At 35.5% G+C, this 7,764-nt stretch overlaps 1 pseudogene; it reads right to left on the bottom strand.

The window, feature by feature from the left end:
* Window positions 1-233: 233 nt before the first annotated feature.
* LOC117029770 (sorting nexin-1-like) lies at window positions 234-3,609 on the bottom strand (annotated as a pseudogene).
* Window positions 3,610-7,764: the final 4,155 nt, after the last annotated feature.

Here is a 7,764-nt window from a genome sequence, read left to right as displayed (position 1 = left end):
CTATCATAGTTCTTTGTTTAAAGCAAGAAACTATTCTTTCAGGTAAGAAAATATATATGGAAGCAAAATGAAGTAATGGTTAGAGTGACTAGGGACAGCTTTGTCGTGGGTGCAGGGAAAAGGGGTAAAGTCCAGTCTAAGCAGGATGGCATCACTGGGGTCCGGGAAAGTTAGAGGAGGACAGTGTATAAAAAGGCAGCATCAGTCAGGTGCACTCTGGTGTCCTTGGTCCATTAGGAGGTGGCCTTTGCCTCGGGAAGGAAGGCTCCCCAGTACTTGTAGCTGTGGGTGTGAGTGCAGCAGTGTCTTAGGTACTTGATCATATGGTTTTTGAAGCCCTTGGATTTCTCTTTTTCAAACCATATCACTTCTTTTCGGACCACCTTTGAAATTCTTTCAAAGTCCCTTCCATACTGAGTCACCGGAGACTCCCACTCTACGATCTCATCCTAGGCCTGCTGCAGCTTGCCAAGTGTGTTGGCCCACAGAAGCTGAGCCTCAGCTTCAGACTTCTGCAGTGTTCCTTGAGCATCTGGCTAGCACTGCCATGTCTTAATGTGCTGATCAAAGGCAGATCGGACTATGGCCAGGAGGTGAATATAATCACTCAGGGGGTCGATAGGAGGAAGAAGACATGGTTGGCCTGTTTCTGGTGGAGCTGCTCAGTTTTTTCTTCTACCTCAGCCAGCTGGGAGAGTGCCCGTGTCAATGCTGTGTTGTCCTTTGAGCTCCTGAGCACAGCCAGACCCTTTGCACACTGGGCTGTGTTCAGTGCTAGCTCTTTCCTGTGGAGGACTAGAATTCTACAACAGCATGAATTTTCCACAAGCGCTGCCCCTCACTTTCTGCCTCCTGGAGCTTCTCCTCAAACCAAATGTGATTCAGTTATCTTCATAGTCATTTTGCTGACTGCATCTGTGGCTTTGGGGAACATCCTGAGGAGACCAGTGGCACTCAATATCTGGGTACCTACGGTGCTGACAGCTCTTCTTTTTCCAAGCACTCCCTGACATCAGGGTCCTGTAACATGGAAGGATGATTCACAATCCTCTGAAGGTAACTTTCTAGAGTGGCCTTCTGTTTTTCAAGAAATTCTGCGGAAGAATCTTCCTTCCCAACTTTTACTTTTGTCATTCCTATTTGGCTATTTTCAGGCAGAGAAAGGACAATGAAACCATTGTGAGAGTGTTTCTCTGAAAGCTTCTCATAGAGACCCAGAAAGTCACTAAATCTTTTCACTGCTAAGTGTTTACCTCTGAACATTGGAAAGCTCATCTGTGTTGTAACTTTGTAGGCTACATAGGTAATCATACTGCCCCCTATCATCTCCGGATCTGTTATACCAACTGTCAAATCAAATCGGTCTTCCTGTTCTTCTTCCTTTAGCTCCTCATGACTTGGCTGGGGCTATAAGAATTTGTGGCTTCCTGTGCAGGAAGAGATTCGTGTGATTGGGCTGGCATCTTCTTCTGATTATGCTGTGTGCTGTCCAGGGATAGCTCCACTGTGGTATCGGCAAAGAGCCTCTGTGGCTGTTGGTCTTGTTCCTCATGGATCCCATTTTCTTTGGAGCCACTGTTGATGGAAAAGGAAGTAATTTTCTTCAGAGACTTGGATTTGCTGGCCACCATGGTGAGGAAAATATCCTCCCCCTCAATGTCACTGTCCCCAGCTTTGGGTTCTGATTCCCTCGGACTCCGGCTCCAGGACAGGGAAGGGCAGAAGGAATCTTTCTGAAGAGCTATAGCCACCACCACTCGATACCTAATCTTCCTCTACCCACGGCCTGCAAATATTTTCTTAATATTCATACTTTTTACATATGTTTTTTGAAATATAAACTGCACTAGTGGTAACAATAAAGCATAAGTACACTCATTGGTTTCCCAGATGTGCATTTTAAAATGCCCACGTTAAAAGCATTTGTACGTCCTAAGCCAGTTAAAAGAAACACACACACACACACACACACTCATGCGAACAGTTCTGGGAGCCATCAAATTGCAATTTAATTTTGCCTAGTAAGAATGCTAGAAGGAAAAACGAAGTATGATATGAACCAAAATTTTGACATGCACTTTAATTATCATTTTGCAAAAGACATTTTAATATTACAAAAAGAAGAAAGGCATAATCTCAAAATTAGGAGAGTTCTTTCTTCCCAGGAAAGAACAAATTTGAAACTACAAACTTGCTACTATTTTACTCATCTTACAGTTTGAACTCCTTCCTAAAGGTAAGACGTTCACTGTTCTTTCAGTGGGGAAGACTCCGCAGTGCTTCTGCATTTCTCTGCTTAATGATAGTTTCTCCAAAACTAAGATGTGCTAGTATGCGTGCGATCTAGGTAAAACAAATACATTAACCATTGTTGCAAGGTGTTTTTCCCCCCCTTTCATTTCTTAGGGCATGTATTATGGCCTCTAACCTGAGGAAATAATTTTGCCGGCTTTTATTCATAATCATGGTGATTTTGTATTTTATCCTTTTGTTTGTGTATTACTACTTCAATAAATAATAAATTAATTGAAGATGTATGTATGACTCACTTTGTAGTCTCCTCAGTGCCTACAAGTCTAAATTGAACGAGAATAATTTCTTTCTCAGAAAATCAAACAGGATATTTACTGCTTCCAAATATTATCTTTCTCTCTCTCTCTCTCTTTCCCTCTCTCTCTCTCTCTCTCTCTCTCTCTCTCTCTCTCTCTCTCGTCTCATATATATGTGTGTGTGTGTGTGTGTGTGTGTGTGTGTGTGTGTGTGTGTTCTTCAGGCAGAGTAAATATGATGTAAGTCAAAAACTTTCATCTCAATAAAGAAATGAAGAGCATTGGAAATGGGAGTGAAATAAAAACATGTTTATTTTATTCTTAATTGCTTTAAAAGATAACTAACTCTTGAAATCAAATGTAATAGTTTTGTGGAGTTATAACATATAAAAATGAAATTATGAGAATAATAGCATAATAAGTGGAAGGGAGAAATAGGTGATGTGCCATTTTAACGTCCTCACATGTGTAACATTATAAAGCCATTTAAAGGTAGATACAGATTATATAAAAATGTATATTACAAGTACTCTGAAAACTAAGCAATAATAAAACAATCACCCAACATTAAAAATATGGCCAAAATATTGTAGCAGAGATTTTATAAAAGAGGATATGGGGATGACAAATAAACATGAACACGATCATCACATTACTCAATAGGGAATAGCAAATTAAAGCTATATGGAGTAATCCTGCATTGCTAGTAGAAATGTACAATGGTGCTATTTTACTATTTAAGAACTATTTCCTTAAAAGTTAAATATAAATTTACTATATAAGAAGAACTTCCATAACATTAGAATAAGGGTCTCCAGATATCCACTCCTACATAAAGTAATAAGAACATTGGCCAAAACTTACAAAATCAGTATTTTTAGAACTTTGGAAATTAACCAAAAGCTTGTAAAAATCCAGGAAGCATTTAATTAAAAATATGGTGGAATCCAAGGGTGAACAGTGAGGGTTTTTTCTTTTTGTCATTTCATCCTTATTCCACAATATGGGTTCTTATCCCTACCTCCACAGTAATGTTGAAAACCAGGAGCCTTTGAAACATGGTAGCTATGAAAATAAATAACCTAGAAAACACTGCAGGAAACAGAATGGGTTTGGAGCTTCCCAAAAGTTCAAACGCAAAGAATTGTCACTATTTTTTTAATTGAATTTATCGGGGTGGCGATGGTTAGTATAATCACATGGTTTCAAGTGTACAATTCTATAATACATCATCTTATCACATTGTGTACTCACCACCCAGAGTCACTTCTCCTTACATCACCGTATATTTGACCCCTTTGTCCCTCTCTTACCACCCCACTTCCCCTTACTCTCTGGTAACCACTAAACTGTTGTCTGTGTCTATGAAACAAAACTTAAAAGACACAGAATTGTCACTATTTTTGACTTATCGTGCATCTCCCTGGAAAATTTCTATTGAAAGTGCCTGTCCTTTTTTTTTTTTTTTTTTTTTGACAACTGAGTCAGAACTTACTTCGTGAAGAAAGGCCTATCCCCAAGTACTTTTGTTATAAAAATCTCAGTGGCAATTGTTAAACATTGTGGGGTTAGCTGTCTGGGGTTGTGATACCAGTTGAAAATTAAAATAATAATAATAATAATAATAATAATAATAATAAGTAGCCCAAAAACATATCCAAAGATTGGCACAGGAAGACTTAAGAGGACTCCAAATTCTCATTTCTTTCTGAGCTTGAGGCCCCTGCACAAGCAGGAAGTAAAGACTAAGGGAGAGTTATAAACTGCTTAATCATTTAAGACACATCTCCCCCCAAACACAGGGAGCCCTGGAGCAAAGAGTGGGAGGCTTATTGCTTCCGGACATTTAAGAAATCTCTGTGCAGTCATCAGCAGGCCACTCAGTTTACCCAGCAGGTACTTCAGTGGCCATGTATAATGTTACAGAAGTAGTTCCTGAAATTCATTAAACCATCGTCAACAACATCAACATAACAAACAATAACACCAAACTAGAAACAACCCAAATGTTTGATCAATGGGTGAAGAGATCAACAAAAGGTCATATTTCCATACAATGGAATGTTATTAAGCAATAAAAAGGAAGTAAGTATGGATGACATGCTACAATATGGATAAAACTCAAAATATGGCATGTTACAATATGGATGAAATTATTTTGTGAATAATCCCATAATAACCATACTGAGTGAAAGAAGCAAGACAAAAATGAATATATGTTGTGAATAATTCCATTTCTAAAAAAATTCAAACTAATCTCTAGTGTTAGGATGCAGATTAGTTGTTGCCTGAGAAATATAGACATAGTAGGGGAAAGAGGAGAAATGGATCGCAAATGGGCACAAAGAAATTTTGGAGTAACTAATATATTTAGCGTTTTTACTGTGATGATGATTACATGGTTATACATTGGTCAGAACTTCTCAAAAACAAGGAAACTTGCATTTCCCAAAGTTTCAAGAAATAATTAAAATTCCTCCAAAAATGTCCCCGAGGTCCTTTAAAAATAATGTTTCCTCCTCCCTTTCTTTTGTGCTACTGTTCATTATACAGTAATTTATATCGTAAGCTTTATCTTACGATACAAGTTTAAATGTTGTATTATTAAACAATAAAAGTTGTATTATTTTCTACTACTACGGCTGTTTTTTAATCTGTTAATTTCCCTAGTCCTTTAACTTAATGAGAATTTAATACCTGTTTATCCAATGTATTTTATTAGTACTTTATAATTTTTAAGTGTTTTCATATATTGTATGTTATTTGATCCTCACAAGGTTTTAATTATAAAGAACATTAACGTACTTGGATTCTATTTTTGATCAGTAAATAAGTTTTATAAATATAAATGTTATTAACACTTTATAAACTCAACTTAGTCACATTATTATTGTTTTTTTCAATTTCTTATTTCATCTTCTATGCTTTTAATGTCCATTAAATATTTAATAATATTACCTGCTGTACTTTATATTATTACTGCTATCATGGCTATTGCTAAATAGTTTATATTTAATTTTATATTGAATATTTATAATACAATCCTGAACTATTATGATGTCTTTATTTTATAGATGATGAAATTGAGGCCTATTATAGGTGAAATAATGTTCTTCAGTTGATATACAAGATGCATATTGAGTGGCTTAATTTGAAGGTCAGTTCTTCTAAATTCTAAGGTATATCATTTTAACTCTTTCATGCACTGTTAAACTGTTTTCTAATCTCCAAAGCATTAGTGTTCTTGCAGATTGTAAATTTTTTATAGATTTGTTTCTGCTTTAAAATGGTAATTTTTTTTTTTTTTTTTAAACCATAACTTGGCCATATGACTTCCAAAGTATTTTTCTATTTCATATTTAGTCACTATCAAAGAGTTCCCCTTATATCCCTCACCCCACCCATTTTCAGTAGCCTTCTCTTACCATATTTTTATTTTGTGCTTCTGAACATTGTACTGTTTTTCTCTCTGTGTTTCTTGGGTGAGATTATGCTTTCTACTGCAAGTCTCTCAGCCTTTGAATAATCTGTTTAATTTTCTGATTCTAAAGAACTTCACATATTATTGGATTGGTTCTTTACCTCCTGCTTTCTGCCTTCCCTTTCAAATGATCAATTGTTGTAGTCCACTCTGCCCTTCACTTCTATATACCAGTTACCATAGTGACTAATATTTTCCTTAATTAATGATGAAAAGTACTAAAATGAAACACCAGTCATTGTTTTAAGTGCTTCATATAGTTTATTTAATTTAAACCTTGAATAGGCCTATGAAACAGGTAATTTGGCCAACCCAACTTAATAGCTGAGAAAAATATGAGCTATTATACATCTTACCCCCAAATCACTATAACTAAGTGGTGAGACTGGGATTTGAATCCAAGTTGTCTGCCTTCAGAAACCATACTATGGTTGTCTTTGTTGTACTGCTTTTCATTAGTAGACAAATGCATTTTTTACTCTGTGATGTCAATTTTGCTTCATTTCAAAAAAATTATCACAGTATGTTGTGTCTAATTTTATCATAGGGAGGTACAATTTAGAGGCTGTTTTATACTTTTTCTGAGTTCTAAAAGAAACACTGACATTAAAATGTAAACTTCATCACATAGACCCAAAACTATCTCAATCATATATAAAAACACATTGAATTATAATAATATCTATATCTCTTCCTTTCACACTGGTTGCCTTTTGGCTATGTCCTTGCCGTTCCAAACAAATTTATCAGATGGCTACTTTTTTTTCCTTCTCCTGTTTACTGGAGCCACACATATGTAATATTCCAAAACATTGATGCCAGAAAATACATATCTTTCTTACCCTAATGATTTCCTACACCCTCATTTGACAATATTTTCCAAATATTTTTATACTTCTAGTTTTATAAACTGTGTGCAAATGTATCTCACCATTTCTTCTTTCATTATTTTTAAATTTTCAATACTGTTTTATCTTCTTTACAGTTACAATTTTGTAATTTGTTTTGATAACTTTTAAGTTTATTAAAATATATTCCTTTGTAATCTTATTTTTCTTTTATTACACATTAGAAACATTGACCGAGTTCTTAAAAAAAATTTTTTTTTCAAAAAACTCTCTGACATCTATAGTATTCAACAGTGAGTCCTGTCAGAGGATGCCTTTTTTCACTGACAATCATATTGTTGTTACATCAATTTTTGAACAAACAATTTTGTTAAAAGATCAGAGAGACCAACACAAGAGAGATAAACAGGGATTACAGTGCATCAAAAGATCCAGTTCATACTATGCAGACTTGGCCTAAAACTTTTGGATGCCTTCTCCCCAAACTGATTGCATTACAGATCCTTAAAAGCAAGTATGCATTTTTCCTGGAAGGCAGGCATAACTATACAGTCTCCTTCCCTGATTGACTTACCTAGTTCCTAAACTATCTCCAAGAAGGTAGTAACATTTAATATTCATGCCTCAGTATGTGCTTCCAGACAACTTGACATTTCCCGGTCAAGAAAAATCACATTCTCAAGGCCACCTGAGACATTTCTTTTCATTCCCAAATTTGATTCTCTGAGACACATGGCTTTTTAAGGCAACTGTCGCACACAATGAGTTACTATTTACTTAAAAAATTCAGAAGTGAGTTTATTCTTGAATGATATGCAGTGTAATATTTATTTCTAACAAAGGAGGTTTTATTTTTCAATTAAAATTTAAATTCACTTATAGAGTT

The sequence above is a fragment of the Rhinolophus ferrumequinum genome, chromosome 11, assembly GCF_004115265.2.
Source record: "Rhinolophus ferrumequinum isolate MPI-CBG mRhiFer1 chromosome 11, mRhiFer1_v1.p, whole genome shotgun sequence".
In the NCBI taxonomy this organism is placed as follows: domain Eukaryota; kingdom Metazoa; phylum Chordata; class Mammalia; order Chiroptera; family Rhinolophidae; genus Rhinolophus; species Rhinolophus ferrumequinum.
The sequence above is the reverse complement of the archived record's forward strand: the minus strand, read 5'-3'. Positions and strand labels throughout refer to the sequence as shown.